General features: G+C 44.6%; 1 protein-coding gene across 6 annotated transcripts in view; it reads right to left on the reverse strand.

The window, feature by feature from the left end:
* The window catches only part of nme9 (NME/NM23 family member 9), a 141,725-nt gene that overhangs the window by 75,877 nt on the left and 53,159 nt on the right, over positions 1–12,689 (reverse strand). For 5 of the 6 annotated variants that reach the window (XM_055638550.1, XM_055638551.1, XM_055638549.1 and 2 more), the window contains exon 2: positions 8,162–9,000. The gene's annotated coding sequence lies outside the window, so the exon portion shown is untranslated. Of the gene's footprint in view, positions 1–8,161; positions 9,001–12,689 lie in introns of those variants that run through there. The other variant, XM_055638552.1, reaches the window with a different exon arrangement.

Below are 12,689 nucleotides of genomic sequence, written 5' to 3' on the forward strand. Positions count from 1 at the left end.
ACACCGCTGCTTCGAAGTATGCCGCATGCGCAGTAGAGCTGGGTTCTTCACTTAATCCCTCACCGTAACTCCTCATAAAATACAGATCAAACTTCATACTGGTAAGTACTCGTTTAATCTTACTATTAAACTACCCAACAAATAAAACTCTGCGCATTAACCCTATCTATTTCTCTCTTGATTTTGCAGATCTCTGCAAGATCATCGCTTAACTTCATACAGTATGTTCTAAGCAATCAATGCAGAACTTCATATTTAACTGACTTAAACCTCATTAGCCATTCCTTGGCCCACTTGCCCAGTTGATCAAGATCTTCCTGTAATTCTTGATAGCCATCTTCGCTGTCTTTGCCGAATATTTGAGCTCCGTCCACCAAGGCTTACCGGATCTCCCGGTTGCTAACCATTTTAACCCCTTCCAATCCCCATGTGCATCAATCCTTGGCCTCCTCCATTGCCAGAGTGATGCCGCACATAAACTGAAGGAACAGCACCAGATTCTGCTTCAGAAGCTTTCAATTCAATGATATGAACACTGAATTCTGCAATTTTAATTAACCTCTTACAACCTTCCTCCTCCTCTTTCTTCCCACTTCCTCTTCCCTTTGCCCCACCTGGATTTATACCTATTTCTCCCCTCACCTTCCTCTGACTTCACAATTTGCAACTCTTCAATTCTTTATCAGACCATGATTTTTCATTTCTGATCTTTGTCCCTGTCTTCCTTGTCTGCATTCACCTGGCGGGCTTTGTTCTGCCCCACTTCTCTTCCAACTTTCTTTCCCTCACCCTATGATCGGTCTGAAGAATGTTCCTGACCCGAATTGTCATCTATCCATGTTCTCCAGCGATGCTGCCCACTGATCCGCTGAATTACTCCAGCACTTCGTGCTGTTCATTGTCTATGGTATCAGCTAGTACAGGGCTGCCAACATTGGGTGAGAGTTGAGGGTGAGAAATTGCTAGGGTGCGCAGCGACCGAGGAGTAGGGGGAGGGTAGATGTTGTCATCCCCCTCCCCCCCCCCTCCCATCCTACGGTAGGGAGCTTTTGCATTTTTCAGCTTGAAATTGTGCAATCTGGTGCATACTGTAGCAAATCTTTTAACTTATACTTGAATGCAACGTTTATGTTTTACATTGGATTAGGTATAAGGAGGCTAAATTACATTCCTAATTACATTCCACAGTAGAGCCAGGCTCTGATCAACAGGTGCAGCACATGAATGACCTTAGTATGTTTATGTATGGAAATCAGATTATAATTCATGCTGTTATGCATATATATATATATATAGAGAGAAAAAACCCCATAGAAACAAGGCAAGAGTAGTCAGACTTCCATCACTGTTCTGCACAAATAAATGAATCAACCTTACCCTTTGACTATAGAACCAAGACAAAAATAATGCCATATATTCAACCAAGTATATGGTTCAATGAAATTAAGATATATATGTAAAACATATATATATATAGAAACAGGCCCTTCGGCCCACCAAGTCCACACTGACCAGCAATCTACCATACACCAGTTCTATCCTACACGCCAGGGACAATTTACAGAAGCCAATTAACCTACAAACCTGCTCTTCTTTTGGATGTGGGTGAAACTGGAAATAATGGCGAAAACCCATGTGGTCATAGGGAGAATGTACAAATTCTGTACAGACAACACCCATAGTCAGGATCAAATCTGCTTCTGTGGTGCTGTAAGGCAGCAACTCTACCACTGCGCCACCGTACCACTCCCTCACCCCATTAAATTCTATTTTCTATAATATATTTATAGTTGGATAACACATATCTCCAGTCATTGTGTTTTACATCTATATGGCTGGTTTTCACCCTCTTCAGTCTGAAGGGTCTTGACCCAAATCATCACCATTCTTTCTCTCCAGAGATGCTGCCTGTCTCGCTGAGTTATTCCAGCATTTTATGTCTATCTTCAGTTTAAACCGGCACCTGCAGTTCCTTCCTACACTCTTTGTTGAGCGAAACAGGTCCTATTCTCATAATATTATCCACCTTAACTAAATATTTTCTTCAACTCTGTTGCTGCAGAGAATACAATCCCAGTTATCAAATCTTTCTTCAAATTAAAAAAAAAAATTCCAGTCCTGCCAACATATTCATAAATTGCCCCTGGATCATCTCCCTTGCACCCTTTCATCCCAACTTTTCCTGCAGGTCAAGATGCCCCATCTAAACTAGTCCCATTTAAACCATTCCTGTCCAAGTACCTGTCCAAATGTCTTTTAAACGCTGTCTTTTTACATGCCTACTTCACCTGGCAGCTCGTTCCACATACCCACCATCCTCTGCATGAAAATGTTGTTCCTCAGGTTCCTATTAAATCGTTCCTCACTCACTTTAAACCAGGGGTGTTAAATTCATGAGTGAGAGTTTATATGTGTGTGTGAGAGTGTGTGTTTGAGTGTGTGTGAGTGTGTGTTTGAGTGTGTGTGAGAGTGAATGTGTGAGGGTGTGTCTGTAAGATAAGATAAGATAAGATACATTTATTGTCATTTGGACCCCTTGAGGTCCAAACGAAATGCCGTTTCTGCAGCCATGCATACAAACACATAGACCCAAGACACAACATAATTTACATAAACATCCATCACATCGCTGTGATGGAAGGCCAAATAAACTTATTTCTCCACTGCACTCTCCCCCCCCCCATGTCAGAGTCAAAGTCAAAGCCCCCGGCTGGCGATGGCAATTGTCCCGCGGCCATTTAAGCCACGCCGGGTGGTGCGAGGTCGCACACCGGGTCTTGGTGTTAGAGCCCCCGGTGTGCGCTAGCATAGTCCCGCGGCCATTCCCAGCCGCGCGGGGCAGTGATGTAGGCCCCGCTCCAGGAGCTCTTCAACCCCGCAACTCGGGCGGGGGAAGTCGCCGTTGCGAGAGCCCTGAAAAGCGGTCTCCCTCCAGGGATCCGCGGGCTCCCGGTGCCGCCGTCCACAGACCTGTCGTTGGGGCCTCCGACTCTTCAGTCGGGCCGCAGCAGCAGCAGCAGCAGCAGCAGCGCTCCTCCACCGCTCCAACCGTTCCGGACTCGTCCAGCCCCGCGACGGCGATGGTGAGTTGTAGCACCAGAGTCCCCGGCTTCTTCCTGTTGGAGGCCGCTCCTCGTTGCGGCCCCAACGACAACGGAAACCCGACGAGAAAAGGTCAGGTCTCCCGTGCAGGGAGAGATTTAAAAAGTTTCCCCCCCACACACACACCCCAACAAAAAATAACAAAAACTACATTAAAACACAGACAGAAAATAATAAAACGCGGACAGACTGCAGAGGCCGCTGCTGGCCAGAGCCGCGCCGCCCACCGGAGAGTTGTGTGACTGTGGGCGACACTGTGTGAGTGTGAGTGTGTCAGGTTGTATGTGAGAGCGTGTGTCAGTGAAGAGGCGACAACACCCGGAGTGAGCGAAAATTCGGAGACTTGGCGATACCGGGGAGCATTGCCCTCTCCCCCACAACCCCCGGCCGGCCCAGGTGCTCTGTGTCCAGCTGAGGTTAGGGTGAGTTGAGGGACAGTGACCCGGGAGTCGGGCATTGGAGCCTTAGCCCGAGATTCATCCCCACGCTCCGGAAGTGGCATCGACGCCCCCACTCATGCGGTCCACTCCTGGCTCCGGGCCGGGGTTAAACTCCATGGGGTGTGGACAGAGCAGCCGATGGACACAGTGCCACCAGAGGTGAGGGTGGGAGGTGTGAGCGGTGCCTCAGGGGTCGGTGTTGGGACCACCGCTGTATCTCACCTGTCACACCATCTGCACGGGAATGTGTTGTTTAGTTTAGACTCTATGATCTTTGCTCTAAACTAAACTCCTTTTTTTTCCCCCAAATCATCCCGCGGGCCGGATTGGACCCCTTCGCGGGCTGGTAGTTTGACACCCCTGCTTTAAACCAATGCCCTCTAGTTCTTGAATCACATATCCCAGGAAAAAGACTATGCATTCACCTTATATATTCCCCTCGTGGCTTTTATTCACCCCTAAAACAATTTTTGCTTTATTTTGAATTTCCAGCACCTGCAGATTTTGGTTCCATGAATGCCAAATGTAATCATTAGTACTGCAGTTACATTGTCATTTTAAAAAGTGTGCGATGGGCTTAAGATACAAGACATTGGTGAGTGTGGAGGAGATCTGGAAGCCTTGAGCGAATTGAATTGTTTATGACTTTATTTATTTTGTTTACAAAAAATATACATATTTTTGAGCGTGAGAAATTCTGTGATCAGCGTGAGAATTTTGCTCAATGCGTGAGAGTTGGTAGCCCTGTGTTTCCACACTGTATGACTATGACTCTATAACTCTAAAGCCAGCAAGGATGATCAAGGAAAGGTGGAGCCCACAATGGTTCTTTGTTGGCTGTGGAGAAGATGTTAATGAGTGGATACGATCAGTGAAACTCAGCAGGACAACTAATGAGTGGATACGACAGTGAAACTAGTCAGACGACTAGGGGGGTGGAGGGACAGAGAGAGAGGGGATGTAAAGGTTAGTTAGACCATTCAGCCCATTGATTCTGCTCTGCCATACAATCATGGGTTTAATGGATATGCAGCAAATGGAGCGATGTGGATCACATGCAGGGAGAGGAGATTAGTTTAACGTAGCATCATGGTCAACACGGATGTTGTGGGCCGAAGGGCCTGTTCTATGTTCTAAATTCTACCACAGTTTACCACAAGTCACTGACCACTCCCTCTTCTCCCCTCTCCCATCAAGGCAAAAGGGATAGAAGTGTGAAAATGCACGTTTCTAGATTCAGGGACAGTTTCTTCAGAGCAGTTATCAGGCAACTGAACCATCCTACCACAACCAGAGAGCAGTGCTGAACTACTATCGACCTCATTGGTGACCTTCGGACTATCTTTGATCGAACTTTGCTGGCTTCACTTTGCACTAAACGTTATTCCCTTATCATGTATCAACACGCTGTAAATGGCTAGATTGCAATCGTGCATTGTCTTTCTGCTGACTGGTTAGCATGCAACAAAAGCTTTTCACTGTACCTCAGTACACATGACAATAAACTAAACTGAACTGAACTTGCACTATGGGGGGGTTTCAGCTGACGGATTGACTACATCTTCGGCGTAAGGTACGTTCGGCCAGTTTTATTCAGCACAACTTGTCCTGATATATGGGAGCGAGGGAATTCCCCAATTTGGTCAGTTGGGATTTATTGTTTGTCTGAACTAACTCCAGGCAGCCCCGACATTCCTTCTCTTTCTATCCCTCGGTTTAAACCAGCCTCTGCAGTTACGTCCGAAATATATATTTATAAATAAATAAATATATATATATATATATATATATATATATATAAAGTAAGAATTTCAGGATAGTGTGCGGGGATTGCTCACTTCAGGTAGCCCCGGCATTCCCACGCTCTCTCGCATCAACTCGTTTTTACCCAACAATGGCCTGTTTCCTTTATCATTGTTCCTTTTTTGCATATCTTTTATTCATTGTTCTTTACATCATCACCCATATCTCTCCCATGACTTTCAGTCTACTAATCCGAGATTATTATTATCAGAACAATAAAATAATATTATCTAATTTATATTTTGTGATCATCTTTTAAATGGTGAATTAGGGAAGGGCACCTGTAAATGGGATTTAGAGGAGGGCACCTGTAAATGGTGAATTAGAGGAGGGCACCTGCAAATGGTGAATTAGAGTAGGGCACTTATAAATGGTATTTGGAGTAGGGCACCTGTAAATGGTACTGAGCATTGGGATCCAGACATCACGGAAAACTGGCCTCAGTTCCCCGCTCACATCTGGCAGTGCAGGGAGGAGGGTGTTGGATAGGGTACCCCCTCCCACGGTAGGAACTTTTTGAAATTTGATGTATTAAAATCACGTTTTAGTGCATTGCAGAAGTATAATTTCAATGTTTTTTGTTTGAAGTATTTTTAAGAGGTAACTTTTTCCACACAAAGGGTGATGGGAACAAGCTGCCAGAGGAGGTAGTTGAGGCGGGGACTATCCCAACATTTAAGAAACAGTTAGACTGATCGACAATAGACAATAGGTGCAGGAGTAGGCCATTCGGCCCTTCGAGCCAGCAGAGCCATTCAATGTGATCATGGCTGATCATCTCCAATCAGTACCCCTACCTGCCTTCTCCCCATACGCCCCGACTGCTATTTTTAAGAGCCCTATCTAGCTCTCCCTTGAATGCATCCAGAGAACCTGCCTCTACCGCCCTCTGAGGCAGAGAATTCCACAGACTCGCCACTTTCTGTGAGAAAAAGTGTTTCCCTGGCTCCGTTCAATAGCTGTGGTCCAGGCACCGAGCCTTGCGGTACCCCACTAGTCACTGCCTGCCATTCTGAAAGGGACCCGTTAATCCCTACTCTTTGTTTCCTGTCTGTCAACCTCTTCTCTATCCATGTCAGCAATACCAATGTGCCCTAATTTTGCCCTCTAATTTCCTATGTGGGACTTTATCAAATGCTTAATGAAAGTCCAGGTACACTACATCCACTGGCTCTCCTTTGTCCATTTTCCTAGTTACATCTTCAAAAAATTCCAGAAGATTAGACAAGCATGATTTCCCCTTCGTAAATCCATGCTGACTCGGACCGATCCTGTTACTGCTATCCAAATGTTCGGCTATCTCATCTTTTATAATTGACTCCAGCATCTTCCCCACCACCGACGTCAGACTAATTGATCTATAATTCCCTCTTTTCTCTCTCCCGCCTTTCTTAAAAAGTGGGATAACATTAGCTACTCTCCCATCCACAGGAACTGATCCTGAGTCTATAGAACATTGGAAAATTATCAACAATGCATCCATGATTTCTAGAGCCACTTCCTTAAGTACCCTGGGATGCAGACCATCAGGCCCTGGGGATTTATCAGCCTTCAGTCACATCACACTATCCAAACATATCCTGCCTAATGTGGATTTCCTTCAGTTCCTCCGTCACCCCAGATCCTCTGGCCACTACTATATCAGGAAGATTGTTTGTATCCTCCTTAGTGAAGACAGATCTTAGTGAAGATAGATCATATGACAGAAATCTGAAACATGGATAGGACAGGTTTGGAGGGATATGGACCAAAAGGAGGAAGTGCAGCTGGGACATGTTGGCGGGTGTGGGCAAGTTGGGCCGAAGGGCCTGTTTTCACACTGTACCACTATGACTACATTATACCTCCACCATGCATGAATGCTTCAAAATCAAGTGGTGGAGTTTTATTGTCATATACAAGCATGGAAACATAGAACATATGTGCAGGAATAGGCCATTCGGGCCTTCAAGCTAGCACTGCCATTCAATATGATCATGGCGCAATGGGCTAAGTGTTCGGCTGGCGACCGGAAGGTAGCCGGTTCGAATCCCGCTTGGAGTGCATACTGTCGTTGTGTCCTTGGGGCAAGACACTTCACCCACCTTTGCCTGTGTGTAAATGTAATGTAAATATGTGAAGCACTTTGGGGTCAATGCAAGTTGACTAAAAATGTGCTATATAAATAAGTATCACACATTTAAAAGCATTCCACTTTCCAGATGCCTCTGCCCTCAGCCAATCAACTTTTGCAAGCTCATGCCTAATACCATCATCATTGGCCTTACCCCAATTTAGAACTTTTAGTGGACTAGCCTTGTCCTTCTCCATAAATATTTTAAAGTTAATATAACTGCGTTTGCTCAGTCACTTTACCCTGCCCAATTACTTGAGAATAGGTCAAGCATTGCCCACCCTTTCTACTTAATGCTTTCCTAAACATACTTGACAAATTCCACCCCTTGGCACTACAACAGTCCCAGTCTATATTGGCACAGTTAAAATCCCCTACTATGACAATCCTCTTAGTCTTGGTCATTTTTAATTAGTCTCGTTTTCAATTGTGATTGATCTTGACACCTTTGTCATAAAACGTAACTATGAAACGCTGCTACTACTGCGGGATTAACGCAGACTTTTGCTGAAATCTACAATGGACATTGGCGAGAAAATCTAAGATTTCGAGAAGGGCACATACTGTTTTGTAGAAAGAAAGAAAGACACAAATGACATAAACTGCTGGACAAACTCAGCAGGTCAGGTAGCATCTCTGGAGAAAATGGAGAACCGTTTTGCGCTGGGTTGAGAAGGTTATTTTTGGGATGCTCTGAGAGTACCTTGATGGAAGTGCTGTCGTCCCCAATAGTCTGAAAATGCGTCTCTTTTGGCAGTCCGTGCTCGTTGTGTTCAGCACCGTGTGCTCAGTAAGAGGAGCCCGGGAAACCATCAGCTTCACAAGCGGAAATGTAAACTATTGTTGGTTGCCTAGGTTGACCATCATGTGATCGGTATGACCAGCCCATGTTTTTACTTTCGTCTGTACTCACGATTCTTCGCGTTGCATTCAATGTTATTCAAATGGTACACTCGTGAAAATTGTGGTTGTACATTTTTAAATCCTAAAACATTGATTGTGTGAAGCATACGATAAATGAAGCGTGAAGCAATATCGCTGCAGTAATCCAGTCGTTTTTGTTTTCTTTCATCACCAACATTTATCATTTCTAATTCATTTTCGATGCCGATTTAAACTGAGTTACAGTTTCACGCATGCTTTTCCGCAGCTCTTGGATTTGTTGCTCAAATGCCATTAAAATTTCCCCCTTGGTTTATTCCAGCCGTTGCCTGAAGTATTTGCTAGCGTTTCTATGCAATTACAGATGTTCGTAACTCCGGTAGATTTTTTACCGTTAACGCGGTGTATGGTTGGAAAGTTGAAATAAGCTAATTTATCTGCACACACGAATCTTCAATTTGATACCTTTCTTTATTCAGCACCACATGGTATTTTTAACCGTTGATCTGCTTTAAGCCAGGGAATACCTTCACGAAATAAAAAAAGGACACAGAGTGATGGAATAACTCAGCAGGCGAGGCTGCATCGCTGGAGAACATCGATCGGTGACGTTTCAGATCAAGACGCGTCAAAACTTAAATTCTGTAGGTGCTGTGAAATCTGAAGTAATAAAACGAGAAAGTGATGGAAACAGTCGTTTGAGAGAGGTGGGAGAAACAGTTAATACTAGACCAAGTGGGACCCGTTGTGTCCCAGCATCACATGGGAGGGCTGGTCCACCAACGCAATGTTTCCACCTCTCCACCAATTCCAATATCGGTGGCCAGTGGTGGTGGTGGGGGGCTTTCTGGAAGGGTCAAATGGTACAAGTCAATAATGCCTTACTTTTGATGAAATTCAGCGAGCAAACGCAATAATTCCCGATATTTTGGACCTCCACGGCAAATGTCCGCTGTTCACTTCCGCTGGATTGGCACCTTCAGCTCCCTCTTTAATTTACCTTAGTTTCTATCTTTTTTTTTAACTGAAAATCTAGGTAGCCGTGCCTCACGGTCACCCCGACTGGCACAATAAATTGCAGATCAAAACCTGGCCGTTTTCTATGTTTTTAATGGGTGGGAAAGTGCATGTTTTCCCATCCACTAACATGTACCGGATGTCTAGCATGTCCTCCACTTGAGATTTTCGGTCACGTGGGTGCGGATCTACGCTCCAGTGACCTTTCGTGAAATCACCCTATAATAACTGAAAGTTTCATTCCATTCTCTTAATTGTTAAGAAAGTTATGGGCTTTTGACTGTCCTCGATCAAAGCTTTTGTGTTAAGTCAAAGCAAAAGCAATAGGGAACAAGATGCTAATTTCCGAGTATGAAAATGACCATAACTTTTTTAATACTAAAGATATGAAAGTGAATTAGGTGTCAAATGAAACTTCTTTTTATGCTTTATCTGATGGGATAAATTGCAGACTTGATTTTTTAAATCTCAAAATTTTGTAACATTGCTACATATTGGTCCGTATACATTCCAGGAAATCCTCCTCCTCAGCGTTGCCAAATTGGTTGTCCCAATCTATATGTAGCTTAAAGTCACCCATCTTCTTCTTGCGTATGGCGTGTTTGATTGCATTCGTCGAAACAGGGCGGACCATGTGAAGGTTGCAATCTTCCACCCCAAAGTCACCCATGATAACTGCTGTACCTTTGCTACACGCATCCCTAATTTCCTGCTTGATGCTATCCCCAACTTTCCTACTGCTGTTTGGTGGTCTGTATACAACTCCAATAAGCATTTTCTGCCCTTGGCTATTTCAGTTCTACCCATACCGATTTTACAGCATCCAAGCTAATGTCAATCCTTGCTATTGCATTAACCTCCTCTTACCAGCAATGCCATCCCACCACCTCTACCTTTCTGTCTATCCTTCCTGAATATTGAATACCCTTGCATGTTTAGCTCCCAGCCTTGTTCTCCCTGGAGCCATGTCTCCATAATCTCAACTATATCATATTCCTTAACTACTAACTGCACATTCAATTCACCATACTGCCCATCTGTAATCAACCCCTATATTTCCAAATGCATGTATATTTTACATCGATACAGTGAACCACAACATCCTGCTCACCAGACTCAAAGACCTCGGCATTGAAGGCTCTGCACTCAGCTGGCTCCATTCCTACCTTTCCAACAGATCCCACCATCTCTCTCCACAACCACACCTCTGCTACAGCCAGTCACTCAAGGCGTTCCCCAAGGCTCTGTACTCGGCCCCCTCCTCTTCATCATCTACATACTCCCCTTTGGTCAGATACTCCGCCACTTCAACCTGGACTTCCACTGTTACGCCGATGACACCCAGATCTACCCTCGGCACCTAATCCCCCCACAACCCCCCCCCCCCCCCCCCCCCTCTCATATCAACTCCTGTTGTCAGCTATAAAAAAACCTGGATGCAACATAACTTCCTCAAACTCAACAGCGATAAGACAGAATTCCTCCTCATAGACTCCAAAGCCACACTCAGCCAAATCAATAACCCCACTCTCACCATCAACGGCACCACTGTCTCACCATCTCCCAAGGCCCGCAACCTTGGCGTGATCTTTGATTCCACCCTCTCCCTTGAGCCTCACATCCGCCATGTCATTAAAACCTCCTTCTTTCATCTCCGCAACATCGCCAAACTCAGACCCTCTCTCACACCTCCCGCTGCTGAAAGACTCATCCATGCCTTCATCTCCTCCCGACTGGACTATTGCAACTCACTTCTCCTTGGCATCAGCTCCACCTACATCAACCGACTCCAACTGGTCCAGAACGCAGCCGCCCGACTCATCACCAACACCAAATCCTGGCATCACATCTCTGCAGTCCTCAAACAACTTCACTGGCTTCCCATCTCCCACCGGATCACCTGCAAAATCCTGATCCTCACCTACAAAGCCCTCCACCATCTGGCCCCCCCATATCTCACTGACCTCCTCTCCCCCTACCAACCCTCACGGTCCCTCAGATCCACATCAGCCGGTCTGTGTTTTGAATTGTATTCTGTCTTTACTTTGTGTACTAGTCATGTCACTACTATTTATTTCATTCCCCTTACATGTTTTTCCTCCACCTGCTAAATTTTTGTAAGGTGTCCTTGAGACTCTTGAAAGGCGCCCATAAATAAAATTTATTATTATTATTATCTTATTCCTCAAACTCCACTAGGTACTTTCCTACCACACATATTAGTCTTAATGACCTGTAGTCCCCAGGTTTGTCTTTGCAGCCCTTAAATTAAGACACATTAGCCAGTCTTAATTTACCTGTGATTCATCCATTAATCACCTGAGAGTAGGTCAGGCTTTGCCTTTTCCTTTGTAGGAACCTCTACATATTCCCTGAGGAAACTTAATGAACACAGTTGAATTTCACTTCATCTCAGGTCTTTGAATATGGCAGTCCTGGATTACAATGAGAAAGTTAAAATCCTAATAGTATTGCATCTTTCTTTCTCTAATTCTTGTTGACTATTTGGGGCCCTATAGTACAATCCTAAAAAGGTGATCGTCCTTTTTTATTTCTCAGCTCCACCTATATACCCTCTCTGGACGATCCTTCAATACTATCTCAGACCACTGCTGTGACATTCTTCTTAATCAGAAAAGCAATTCTCCCCCTTTTACCCCATCTCCATTTCACCCTGTAGCCTGGAACATGAGGTTGCCAGTCCTATCCCTCCCTTAGCCTGATTTCCGTAACGGCTTTAACATCCCAGTCTTAGCTCAGGATCTTAGCTCAGACCTGTGCATCATTTGTATAGGGAGGTTTCACGGCAGTCGGGTCACGACCCATGACCCATACTGTTGCTACGCTACTCCAAATGGATTACACGCGATGAACTGCAGGTAGGCACTTACCATTGTTTCCAGCGTAGCGGGCCCGTTAAAACCTGCTGAAATTGTCAATATTTGCGCTGTAAATAATTATGGAAATCGGGATAAGCGTGTGAGACAATTAGCCTACTTCAGAATTCCAAAAGTGAGGAGAAATTACAGTAATTAGAAACAAGAGCTTAAGGGACAACAACAGACAGAGTGCTTGGCGAACATTGGCCATTTGTTCACTACATCAACTAAGGCATTATTTGTGTTTTTTCTTGATTCCTTTGGCATCTAAAAAGCTTCACAAGTGATAAATCTGGCTGTAAATGCTTTAAATCGCCCATAATTCCCAAGTGGGTTTTTTACATACAAAATGAAAACGCATCTGAAGAAAAATTTACAGCCAGATTTATCACTTCTGAGAATTTTTAGATACCAAAGGAATCAAGAAAAAAACACAAATAATGCCTTACTTGA

This window comes from Leucoraja erinacea, chromosome 7 (genome assembly GCF_028641065.1).
Source record: "Leucoraja erinacea ecotype New England chromosome 7, Leri_hhj_1, whole genome shotgun sequence".
NCBI classification, from domain to species: Eukaryota; Metazoa; Chordata; class Chondrichthyes; order Rajiformes; family Rajidae; genus Leucoraja; species Leucoraja erinaceus.